Source organism: Branchiostoma lanceolatum, chromosome 2 (assembly GCF_035083965.1).
Source record: "Branchiostoma lanceolatum isolate klBraLanc5 chromosome 2, klBraLanc5.hap2, whole genome shotgun sequence".
NCBI classification, from domain to species: domain Eukaryota; kingdom Metazoa; phylum Chordata; class Leptocardii; order Amphioxiformes; family Branchiostomatidae; genus Branchiostoma; species Branchiostoma lanceolatum.
In genome coordinates this window covers 14,303,105-14,317,275 of record NC_089723.1, presented here as the reverse complement: position 1 = coordinate 14,317,275, position 14,171 = coordinate 14,303,105, and positions in this window count along the sequence as shown.

Here is a 14,171-nt window from a genome sequence, read left to right as displayed (position 1 = left end):
GGCTGATAGATTGTTGCGTAGAGTGTATTCAACTGATTTTTAAAGCCTGGACATCTCCTCTTTGACTGAAAACTCCCCGTCCCGTTCGTGCAGGAAGTCCCTCCGGAACCTGCGAGAATCCAAGCATACAGGGATTTAGTTAGCCAAGATGAAGTTGTCATACTCTTTAAGACAAAGATTATGTAATTTTGATTTCCCCATCATCATCTTCACTGAAATAGTCTTGGTCATCATCAAAGTTGTTGTATTCAGCTTCAGGGCAGTCTAGGACTGGATCGCAATAGTTGGGTATGTGAGAGGAAGGAGGACCAGGTAGACGCATGTACAATGTGAATATGCCATGCATTCTGAATGGTCTCTTTTCAAGCCTGATCATATGTTGCAAGGGCATAGCCTGCTCCGCTTCCATGAATACTGTGACATGCTCTCCTGTCAGTGCATTTAACAGCTTTATTAGTGCAGCCATGCTCCTCGAGGAAATGACGCCAAACCCTGCCCATTTCTTCCTTAACCATCTGCCTCTCCTCCGTGGCGCTTTCTTTCATATTGAGAGCATCACTGGCCTTCCTTTTGATGCTGTAGGGCAGTCTGCTGTTCTCTCATTTTTTTAGTAATCAGATATCACCCTCAACCAGAGGAGATCCTCTTAACAGATATCGTATCTCCTTCGCCCAAACCTAAAAATACGTAACATCTTCCTGTAACCCCCCATTCTTCTCATCCTGTCTCATTTGCAGTAGAATCATTTGTCATTTTTGCCTACCTCTGACAGAACCTCATCAATATCTGAAGGATCGGTGTCTGGTGAATCTTCACTTTCATCTCATCACACACACTCTTACCAATATGAGCACGAAGTAGCTCAAGCTTTGCAGCTTTGTTTCCCCTGAGGGATAACTCATGTCTAGTCAAATATTTATCTAGCCCAGGAACCAAAAGAGATGACAAAAGACCATATCTATGCATTATTTGTAGCGGATGTGCTTGTTCTGAATCTACTGTACCATGTCGAATTTCCAGTTTCGCAAAATTCTGTTACCATCACCTTCCTTCACAGAGTCGTTCTTGACAAGGTCATATAGTAATTCTCTCACAACGGAGCAGTTATAGTTGTATTTATGATATTCCTCCCCTTTCTTTTCTGTGATCTTACTTTCAAGCTGCTGCCGCTCCTAACCTTGGAACCGTAACGTTGGTTAACCAAAAGTCGCCATTTTTCCGATAATGGTTGATTGAAATCAATCTGGCAGAACAATAAACCATCCTTTTTTCTGTTATTCTGTCAGTATCATGTATTACCTTTGCACTAATGCTATATATGTTAGTTTTTTTTTTCTCTAGTCGTGCTGACACGATAATATTTAAACTTGAAACTACAGTCCGCCGCACGCAGAATGACAGTGCTCTTGGACAGGTGCGAACATAATTCCGGGAGAGAAGATTCGTCATTAATATATGCCGCTAATTAGCTTTTATACAGCAGCTGTTGTGCCCATATTGACTTGAAGAGAGTGCCAAGGTCATATAAACGTGACCAAAGAAAAATGAATACACGGCAATCGGTCGTAGCACACACACCAGGCCGTCGTCGTCACTCAAAGTCGACATCCACCGTCATTGCGACGTGTACATTATTCATGGCAAATTAGCTGGATGCCGTAGCAATGGTAATACTACTACTATGTCCATGTGTTCCTTGTTGTGTTAGGAGCAAACTTTGAGGAAAATATCGTAGGAAAATATCGTCCTCAGTCTACTATCACACGCAACATTTAGACAAAAAAGTGTTCCTCAAAAACCTTTGTCGTCTGCTTGACAACAGGATTCTGGGTAAAGATATGGCGGCGGGAAAATACACGTGCCGTAGGTTGTAGCAACAAAGAGGCGTTTTGATGATTGATCTGCACACTTAGAATCCAGTTGCAGGTTAGCAAAAGAGATTGTAATAAGTTGTCTTGTAAATAATAGTGTTTAGCAGGAATCGGATGTGACATTTTGTCTTATAAACCAGCGAACAACCGTTTAGTGTGATTCTCCCACGAAGCCCCTAGACTCTGTCAATAAGGGACGGAGAGTTTTTGACGTCGCCAACTTCTAATGCATGGTAATCGAAGCTTTTCAGCCAGCTGCAGTGTTCTGAATACGTTAGTCTATCCGGTTTGCATTCCTGGCGTTATAACTGATATTGTATCTAGCACATATCCCTAAAATACACCGTTTCTAAAAATGGCGAATTTAAGTACCCCGCGAATTTATGTTAACCAACGTCACATCTATTCCATTTCCATCCAAGTCTGCCTCTTAATGTGCGCCCAATATCTGCCATATGTAGGCACCCTGTGTGGTATAGTTCTTGGTGCAGCCTGGATATCCACAAATAACTCTTCCCGGAGGTACGTAGTGCTCGTTTTTTTTTTTTTGGAAACAAAACTTTATCGTCATTCTGTAAAAAAAAAATACATGGTAATAGCAGTAACTGTCAACAATGTTCGCTTTGATATATACATACAATCATATTGTTCTTAAAGAGCATTCGGATTTAAATATTGTAATTATTTCCGTTCGATGTGTTCCATACTTAAATTTGAAACTTGTGTATTTCACCAGCAATAATAGTTTATTTATGTACTGAAAATGTTTTAGATTGGAGAGTTGGTACCCTAAGATGACATCATGTGTTGTTAATGACAGTGTATAACCATATTCAAAAAGAAAATAGTTTTCAACTTCTGACCATAAAGGTTTTACATTTATACATTCAAAAAAGAAATGTTCTATATAGTCAACGGTATCACAGACAGCACACTTATTGTTTGTTGCTATTTCCATATTTGAATAAACTGACCCTAGTGGGATAAATATTGTGTAAAATTTTCCATTGTAAAGATCGCAATTTTTGTTCTTTTGTTATTCGAAATGGGGCTTCTCATATGGCTTTCCATGGGTTAGCTTAGAAGTCAAAATGTGGAAATCTTTTCTCCCAAGCACCTTGAGAAACGGGTTTGGTTTCCTTTTGTAATGTTAATATATTTCTAAAGAAGCCATTGTTTTGGACTGTCACGTCTTTACCAAATATTTTGATTTGATGAACTTCATCAGAATGAAGTACTATTCTCCATTTAGATGGAATAGCACCCACAATAGCGTTGTACTCGAAGATTAAACTCGGGTAATTTCCTACAATATTCTTAACATCATTCAGAGATATAACATTACCATAACAATCAATTACATCCTTGACATACACAATATTCTTGTTAATCCAAAAACGGTAGAACAACATATTCCCGTTGTACATAATACACAAATTTATAAGGATAATTCAAACTCTACAACTGGATAAGAGTTCGGAGATTTATTTCTGGATTTGGTGCGTTTGGTCTGCTTGTCTGGCTTCTCACTAACAACAGCAGGTACTTCCTTATCACTTGATTCCTTCTGGGATGTGACAGAAGCTGTGGAGAGAAGCGCTTCCGCATCATCATGGGGGTCCACCATCTTGGCGACTACGGGCTGTTTTTTTAATGCTTTTGGTGCCTCTGGTCTGCTTGGCTGGCTTCGCAGCTCCTCCAAAAGTAAGCCGTTTCAAAGCAGCAGAGAGTTGGTCCGCCGGACCATCTGTAGCTCCTGACGCGATAGATCGTGGCCCGTAATTCTTACCGTTTTTTCGCCTTTCCGCCAAACCCAAACGTGTCGAGAGAAGCGCTTCCGCATTATCATGGGGGTCCACCATCTTGGCGACTACGGGCTGTTTTTTACTCCTTTGGTCTGCTTAGCTGGCTTCTCATCAACAACAGCAGGTACTTCCTTATCACATGATTCCTTCAGGGAAGTGACAGAACCTGTGTCCGAGTATTCGATCTCCGAGTGTCCGATGTCCCTCTTCATCACACGTCGTCCGACACTGGCTTTGATATTGCACACCTTGCTTCTGCTGTCCAATCCGAAATTCGAATTCTTATCCAGTTGTAGAGTTTGAAGTCTCTTTATGTATTGGTTACCTGGATGTCTAACCTTCACAAACGTATAATACACAAATTGTTCAACAAGAGTTGTGATGTTATGCCTGTTACATTTTCTATTTCTTCCACTGGCTTTACCTTGTACCACACACAGATCATATTCTTGTAGAAATCAGGTAGCGACTGTATATAGCCTACAGGCTGTAATTGAGACATCTTGCAGTTACACTTAAAGATAGTTAGATCACGGTGGTCAAAAAGGCCTTGATTTTTCCTCACTTGTAAATCATGCATATTGATGAGGAATCGATGCCAATCACCCCTGTAACTACTGGTAACAGTAGCTGATTGGTTCACGCCTTTGCAGGCGGGAACTAGATTTGTTTTGGTTGCACCAAGCCGAGCACGATTTTGCCCGCGAACTTGTCCTTTTCAAATGCACGCCTTGTCTCCGCCCCCATTGTTTTCTGGTTAACACATTAACAATACCCCAGCTTTCATTTCAATCATTCCCACGCTCAAGCTTCATTCTGAAACCACCGTTTCAATTCTTTCTTAGCTATATTTTAGTCTATCCTACCACACAAAACGCCTAAACTAAGACCATAAAGAAATCGCAGTTTCCGCATTAACTCACCGTAATTCCCGGCCGAGGGTTCTAGATTATAAGCGCAACCACCGGAGACGCCGCAGAACCCGCCGATATGATAAACAAAACCCCGGCCTTTACTCCGTACATTACTTTCTTAAACACACAGACACTCAAAATTAACAAATAAAAATCGAATAGTTCATAGATGAAGTCGAATATTTTCATTGTAAATAAATTCATTGGATTTCACCACATACTGAGACTCCAAAACGTAGCACTCACCTTGATACATTTGCATGCGTGTTTGACAAGAACTGGTTTACCGACGTGTCTGGCGCTGTCCTGCACAGCGACTCAATAATCACAACCTACGTTTTCCGATTCAAAAACGCATTCTTTCTTTAAAAAAACTCCTTCTCGTCATTTTTGGAATAGAACGCGGTCTAAAGACCGTAATTGAATACGCGTGGTAACAGCGCACACGCCAGCATTTGATATGCCGAATGTGTCGGCTTATGCTGACACTAAAAACTTCATGGCAGCTTTGACTGGTAGAAAAAAAATATGGTGCATTTCTATACAAAGGAGATGTTACAGTTCGTCATATAAAAATACGCATGAGTAAATGAACTGCTGGGGAAATACAGGAGAGATCACAGTGTTATTGTTTGACAGCAGAACTGGATTTTCCTTTGTTTACAAACCGACGCCATGTTCTGGTTTCTTTAGATAACACACTTGCAGATCTTATTCGTGTGTTTTTTTACATTACATTTCAATCACCAATGGTACCGTTCAGGCGTATTTTTATTAGAAATTGATCGAGGTTTCTGTATCTACAAACTCTCGCGGCCTGGTCGATACAATGTTTCACTAGTTTCTCATGCTGAAACAAAATTTTTGATGAAATTGTGAGGTACGTACTTTTTGGACGATGGCATAATGCTTACGCGATTTAGTTTACAGTACCAACGAGAAACGAAAAATTAACTAAATTTTGATGCTCTTTTGAGAGGACTGGGTGAGAATTCGAATGTGTATATTGAGCTCTTTGGTAGTTGAAATTCGCGGGTAATTATCTCGCTTGGTCCGGGCGACCAATACAATGGAGGTATTTCACACTCATTTGCATCTGGATTAACCGCCCCAGAACAGACGCTAGCGAAGTACTGTGAACTTTACCGACAAGCTCATTATCTTTCCAGAGCAGAACCATTCTTCCACCTGAAATTCTAAATGAAGCGTGCGTTTCGTATTTTGGGCGATATCTCTCGATAGCAATTCTAAAATTCGAAGAAAAAACAACCGATTGAAAGCCAAATATCTGGCCGCCATCTTGAAAAAAAATTATAAGATTCTATTGTGCCGATAGAGAACTATGGGAGAAGACGTCCCAACAAATTTGCGAAATAAGTTAAAATCCCTCAGACATCACAAACTGCTCAATAGAAATTGGATTTAAAATTCCTAAAGTCTAAAGTATGTGTTGAACCACTGTTTGCGGCGTAAATTAGACGAAAAAGTGCAAAGGTTCAAAGTTCACTGACCGAAAGCAACCTATACATACACGCGTCAAAGGCGTGTAATTTGAAGCGCCGTGTTCGCGGTCAACTCGTATATTATACAGATTTTTAAAGCGAACTAATGTAGTTTGCGTGTGCATATATTTTTTTCTTAGTGCGATAATCGGATCATGCGTTATTTGGAGCGAGATTTGTGTTGTTGTTATATTACACCGCCCGGCTCATGGCACCCCCGCTTGTGGGCGGGAAGCTTTTGCATGACAACGCTGACAGATCCCTAGCAACGTGACCACCGTGGATTGGGTCCAAAGATATCCAAATAACTGAGCTGGATTTTTTTTCCAAGTAGGAGCAAGTGTATCAAGATAAAGTAATTTCTTAACCCATTTTAACATACAGGTTGCTTGAAAAATTTTCATGTCTATCATATTTAGACCACCCGCTGCATGTTCTTGAATAATGACATTAATCACTGTGGCTTTTTGTCTGATTGGATAGATCTAGAAAGAGGTGTTCGCCAAGGATGCCCCCTGTCAGCCCTTCTGTTTGTCTTAGCAGTAGAGATTTTTGCCATAAAAATCCGTCAATCTACTGAAATCAGAGGAGTCTGCTTTTCGACTGTAGAAGCACGAATCTTGCAGTACGCAGATGATACAGGGTTGGTCTTGGGAGACAAGGCCTCTATTATTAGGAGTTTAGACATAATTGCACAATTTTCAACATTTTCTGGTCTTGTCTTGAATAAGAAGAAGCCTGAAGCCATGTGGCTAGGCCCTTGGGCGTACAGCTCTGAAACAATAGGTGGACTGAATTGGACCTTAAGAACAAAATGCCTAGGTGTACATTTTTCATCCATATGCTCTGCTTCTGAAATAGAAGACAACTGGAACGACAAATTTTGTAAAATGAAAAAGATGTTGTTTTCTTGGGTCCCTCGGTATTTCAAGTAATTTGGGCAAAATATTGGTTCCCAAAAGTTTAGTTGCATCTCAACTTTCTTATATGTTTGGCGCACTAATACCTCCAGACACTTTTCTCAATAAGGTAAACTCTCTGTTCTTTAAATTCACACGGAAAAAGACAGAGTGAAACGTAGTGCTCGTTATTCTCAACGTAATTCAACACATCATTTGTGTCAAATGTGGGCAAGATGTGCCGATCGATCACTCTGCCTATGACATTATGATCATGAAGTATTGTTTGAAGCTCTTGACCTTTTAATACACCTGTAGTCTTCTAAACTTCAATCACTCTTCTGTTCTAAGGAAAAGATTATGCATTGGGTCAATGGTACCAATGTAAGGGAGATCTATCAATGGGAGTTGCGAAGGGCTTGCATATTTTGCCTTTAACCACGTGCAAGTTTTTGGCGATAACAAATGCTTGTGGAACGACTCCAATATCGTTCTTGGCAGGTCTCATGTACTTCCTCGCAGATGGGTCAAGATGAATGAAGTCTACTCTCACCCTACCCGAACAACTTTACCTGTGTACCAACGCACATGATCAGAGTACCAAAACCCACGCAGATCTCTTTTTATCTCATCAAAGAGTTCTGAGAGGATGCATGTGTTGTCTTCTATAGGTGTCGATCTATATCCTCACCGGTCACACACCAGCTTTTCAGTTGTTGGTCCCAGCAGATCCTTACAGGTTGGTTGTCGCTCATCGTGTTCCCGTTGAGTCTTGGCACATGTTAGGCCACCTAATGTCCTCCTATAAGGTCTGGGAGATATCTAATATAACTTGTCAAGCAATGCATTATGATAAGTTGTAATACACACTGATAATTGAGCTCTAGGAAAGACAGATTTTACCGCGAATCATATTAGATTGAGCAACTCTTAACAAAATACTAAATTCTTGAATTCTTGACTCTTTTGTGTTCACAAATTAGTGAAATGACAAAAGCTTTTCACTAATTTATGAACACAAAAAAGTCAAACTCATTGGTGTTGACAGACTCAGCCTCTTCTTAGAAGCAGTACAATAGGTAAGACTTAGGCAACTACACATCCATTGCTGTAATTAGTCTTTGAAAATGTGTTTGAAAGGTATTTAACAGTGGCCAAGTCACATATCATTGTATACAAGTATTATATGAGTTGGTTATTTTTGCTTTTATCTATCAGTTCCAAGTCACGGGCTATTATGAAAAACTCAACCTACATGACCTTGTACAGTATAGTTTCTACATGTAGTACTCAACATATTAGATTAACTTAGAACTGAATACATTCATTTATCTACATTATTTTCATCATCACTCAGATTTTCCTCACTTTCATAATGTGACATTCTTTTCTTCAGCACTTGTTGCCTCATCTTCATGCAAAGTTTCACACATCTCCAAGTCAACATCTTCTGGGATTGGAAAAAGTGTGAGATAGGATGACGGCACAAAGGGCAGGTTTGAATCTGGTATATGATGCTGGAGGATATTGTACATGGACCCGTTTGTCTAGACTAACAATGTGGGTTCTCAGTGCACTAGTGCAACTCTCTTCCAATCCTCATCAATATCAAACTGGGCGACTGCATCGCCTCAACTGTCTTGTTTTTGTGTAAGGATCTCAGTTCGTCCTTCGCCTGGATGATCAATTCTGTCGAGAAGCTAAGAAATCTCTTCTTTGTGCCTGATAAGCCCGTTCCGTGCCAGGCTGGCCTACTGTCTTTATATCAAGAGCAGTCACTGTTAAAATCGCCCGTCAATACTACATAATCGGTGCAATTTACCATAGTCAAAATATTTATTTGCACGGTCTCAAAGAAGACTTTGCAAAGCCCTCATTGATCGAGAACACCCTGTCTCTGATCGCCTCTTCGTACCCGCCCAGTATGATGATAGGTGTTCTTTTTCTGGCCTCATATGTCATCATTGGTCGGCCTCATATGTACAATTCATCAATGCTTCAAGCGCCTTGCAAGCTTCTTTCCCTTCTCCTAGCTTGATACATCTCGTCTACGAAAGGTACATGCCCAGCTGATTCCTGCACGTGTTTGGCCATAACCTCCTCCATTTGATTGATGTACCTCGTTACAGTCTTGCCCCACCTTAACTCAATCACATCCCTGTTGGTTAAAATACCATACTTGTAGAGGAGTTCTCCGAAAACCCCTACAGCTTGTTGCACCTTTGTTTCATCTCTTCAAGATTCTTTTCAATATAGTCTTAATTTGTTTGTGTGATCGACTTAATTTGGTCAGAGGTTTCACTTCACATTTTTCTGTGTCTTGGTCGTTTTCGTTTCGACTTTCTCCTTTCGAGTATTTGAACATTTCTTTCCAGATTAAATGAGCTTCGGCCAGAATAACATTTCCCATCTTGTGCTGTGGGACGAATAATCTAATAGTTAGAAATTGAAAAAGAAATCGACAGCTATAAAGAAAGTACTACTACGCAAAATAGTTTTTGCAACAAGCCCCTTCACACAGTTTGAACTACACATATATATAACGTATATAATATATATGACCGCCTACCAGGGTAACGCATTCCATTTAAGGCTTTCCTGCACAACTTGTAAGTGCAGCATTTCACTCACAAGCATCTTCTTGCTGTCAACTATTGCTGTGTGGATGTGAAAAGGGGAACCTCTGGTAACTTGTTTGGGCGACCGGCCACAGTCCATACATCTCCTCTGCTGAGATTCCTCAAACATCCAGGGTCTCTGTGGCAGTTACAAGAAGGCAATTATCGGGGGGGGGGTCTGCTTGGTCCAGCTAAGGCCAGCTTAGCCATTAAACAGACAAGGCTACATAGCAAAAAGCCCCATGTTGTGTATGAAAATGCAGGGCTCTAAATTCATTTTGGGGATTAGGTCCATGGGTGCATATAACTTGAAAATGTAGGTGCACTGAGAAAAACGGGTGCACCCAGTATCTCCTACCTCAAACATATTTCTTATAAAGGAAGATTAACAAACTGATACATGGATTATCAAAACAAACCAAGAAGACACTCTTCATAGAACATTCAATCATAGAACTTGCATAGAACATTCAATCATAGAACTTGCTATGAAAACTGGTTCGCTTATGAGGCATTGTCATAGTGACGGAAATTGAGTGGTTGGGTTGGGTTACTGAGTTGTTTGCTCAAATTCAAAGACAGGCTAACTTTGCAAGAAGGTGAAGATTCGATTCCAGGATAACTGCAACAGATATCATCATATTAGTATAGGTGAATAATATGAGGGTGAATAGTAGTATAGTGTTTACCCATTGTCAATCCTGTTGAATAACATATTGGTGAACTCGAGGGAGTCATGTTAGTCTTTGTTGTCAAGTGTAGGGAAATCTTTCCGATGAGCGTAGTTGTGTTAACAACTCCACGCTGCCCTAGCTGGCCATATGCAGAGATGAATTGTCCAAGCCGGTGAAGGAAGGCATCATTGGTACTGTTGGTGAAGTAGTCCCCAACCCCAATGGCTGTGAGGCATCGGATAGCTGCATTGGCATAGCAACGGTTGTCTCAAGCAGGATTTGACAGACCCTTGGATGAGCAGGGAAGAAGAGAACCCCATTAGACACAAAATAAATTAGCCTCGATATTTCATGGCAAAAAAAAAAAACTTACATGTAGCTTGGCAAAAAGCAGTTTTCATCTTAACTGATAACACATTTTGGAATTACACAAGCTGTGCATACTGGATGGTGTCAGCAACGTGCATTAATTACCTTTGGCAAGAAGGTTATGTTTTACTTTTTTTAGCCGTGTGCACGTGTGTGTCTGTTTGTGTAGGTGTTCGTCTGTGAACAGCATAACTCGAGGCGTTGATTGTTCTTAAATGATATTTACGATGTGGGTAGGTGTTGGTAAAAAGAAGAAACAATTATATGATGGACCCTTGGCTTCTTTATACAGTACTGCAGCGGTACTTTGATATCCCATGATCTGAACAATTGAATAACTGCCTTCGCTTGCAAACCCATCATAAACACAGTTAGGGAAACAATCTAAACACCTTCCATGACTTGTGTTGATGATACGTGTTCTTCAAGCCCTGTTAGCGAGAGACAATATACTTCCCCACCGTCGTGCCTTCAGTTACTGGCACATCCGAATTCAGCATGTGCTCTGGGTTCGGACTATGGATATCATCATTTCTGGACCATACAAAGTAGCCCTCTGCCTCATCGATATACTTCAGGTATTTCACTAAAGGGTTTCCTTTTTTGTGAACTTTTTGGACGTTTCCATATACATGTCATCGTCATAAGCTATAGCTATTCATTTGCCGAATTCCACTTGTGGCGAAGATTGACATAATCCCAGGACATAACGTTGCCAGTCTCCACCCTCCCCAACTGAAGTGACTTTGGAGCTCCCAGGACACCTCTAACGATTGGTGTTCTTCTTCTTCCACCTCTTCCGTCATCTCTGTCACTTTGACACCACCCACTACGTCATTCACCTCATCGGTATCTGCGCATTGTGAAAGAAATATAGACGTCAGTAACAGTGAAAAATAGCAGCAGACTGCTTTTCTTATCAAATTTCAATGAAAATGAAAAGGAACGAAGACAATCTTTTCAGCTCGTTATCATCTTAAGATTTGAAGAAAGAAAAACATCTATAAAAAATTGTGTTTTTTTTTAAACAAAAATCTACTGTCTGTTGTATGGGTTGAAATTTTACATTGGTATTAAATTAAGAGGCTTAGCACACTCTTTATTACAGTTCACATGTTTGAAAGTTCTCTGTACCGCCAACACTTGGCCAATTCTTTTGATGTCGTCTGGCTGTACTTTACAAGACTGTTTTTTTTAAAAATCGGAATATTAATCAACGCGAGAAACAGAACGATTAAATTGGAAGTTGAACAATACTTACTGTTTTATTTTTGTCCGGCGAGAATGCTCCCTGTTGCCTGGCACAGCATCCGTTAGGGTCTGTAAGCACTGCGTCTGTGGACTGGACTCCTCTACTTGCCTTCAAAGATGTCACTCTGGCTAGAATGGTAACCATCGGGGTAGGCAAGTCCTGCAAGGGGATCACTGCAATCAGCCTTTCGCCAACAACTGCCTATGCCTTGATGGTTACAAAATATCCCCATGTAGCCACTCAAGCTACAATCATCTAGCACTCAATCTCTGCGGGCGGAAAGAAGGCAACAAATCTAACCCAGCCTGTCTTATCGCCACTTCGGCTTGGATAATTTTGCTGAAGTTCCAGCGCCTTGTTGTCCTGATGTTTTAGCTTTACTTCTGCAGTAAACCGCTGATTTATTTATACAGGCATTATGCTTCCAAGTTGTGATTTCCTTTTCCCTTCTAATGAATGTTTGACTGGACTTTGTTGTGCTTGCAAGATCGTCATAATCATAAAACGCATCATTGAACCTAACTTTTGCTGTAAAATGAGTAAGTCCGTTAAACTTACCTGGGACAGTTTTTACAACACCCACTAGCCAAGGGTATATTCAATGCCTAGCACAGTTATCTTTTAGTTGACATGAAGTCCACTCTCATGTGAAAAATTTATAGTGATACACTAATGAAAACTTTGCCATATGCAGTTTGGAAATGCTATGAAGATGTTTTGTTTTCTTGTGGCATGAAGTGCACATTAGTTTTCTATATGCTTTCCACAATCATGTCTCCTATAGACTCCCTTGTTTGGGGAACAATAGGATAAACCAACTTGAAGGATATTGGGAAAATCACTTCATATTGTTTAAATGTTTCTTTCTGTAATGGAGCTAAACATGATTGGCGTTTTTCTAGCTTTAGTCTCATGTCACACTGAATAACAGATTTTTTATAGCGATTTTGCCATAAGCGGTCCCATATGTCTCAAAGAGCTGCATCACTTGTTCACTTTGGTGAAAAACACATATTTCTAGAATTATCCAACAAATCACAGCTGTCTTTTATTCTAAGATCTCACAACTATTCTACTGAGCCTACCGAGTCTCTTTTCATCTATGTTTACTTACAAATACAAATGAGCCCTAAATCTAAAATGTGTACTGTCCATCTTTCGCATTTGTTGTGTTTATGTATCTATGAGGAGGTTTTGTACCACCTTTGAGGGAAATGATAAAGTTTACTGCGTTGGCTGACTATGCCAAATGCTTCTGACGTCACTCCCAAACTTGTACTGCTCTATCTGCAGCCTCCGGTGCTCGTCCATCCCCCTCAGACTGAAGACTTTGTAGTTGTAGAAAATAAACATATGACAGTCGCATGGAAGTGTGTGTAGAAATCGCACTAGATGCCATAGTTTGTCCTCGTCCTCAATTGTCAAAGGTTAAGCCTGGCGCTTCTCCAACCCCACTACTTCTGCCGTCAGGTCTTTCATCCGTGCGTCCACAGACTTCCGGAACTCGGCAAATCTGATGTCTTTCTTGTCCAAGAAGTTGACGTCATGTATTCCATGATCTTCTCTAAAATGACGCATCAAGGCACAGATGATGCAATACAGAGAATTCGGTGGGTATTTAGGCTTCCCGTCTATGTGGCGTACCTCGAACACAAACCGGGAAAGCAAGAAGTTCACACGGTGGTTTGTCACTAGGGTATCCTTTCCTGTTGCTACGCGCGTTCGACAAGGTATCGGGTTACCCGGGGCAACGTTTTGGCTAACGGCAAAACATTTATGAATAAACAAAATAGTAGGGACGGGAAAATTTGGTAAAAATAAAACGGAATAAGCGATTTTGCAAACTTTGAATGTCGACAATTTGCGCTGAATTTCTGATTTTTCTATATTTTGCTCCCAAACACGATTATTTTCAGGTTTTAGGGAGACCGTTTTTTCAGGCACACATCGCAAAGGCCTGGCTTTAAATGTAAATGAATATCTCTTATCTTCATATTTTTCGTCGACCAGGAACAAAACAAAACTTTGTGTTTTGGGGATTTTTTTATTTCTTATTCTAAATATTGTGAATATCGACAAATCTGTGAAAAAATGGCATTTTTTGACATTTTTCGCACTCAATCACCCATAATTCAAAAATCCCAAAAACACAAACCTCGGGAAAACCGTTACGGTCATTTTGAATCGTTAATGAAGTAAGATGGATGTTTCTTTGAGCCGTACCTTCACGATGTTTGAACGCATGTCATGCCGCACGGATAGCGGGA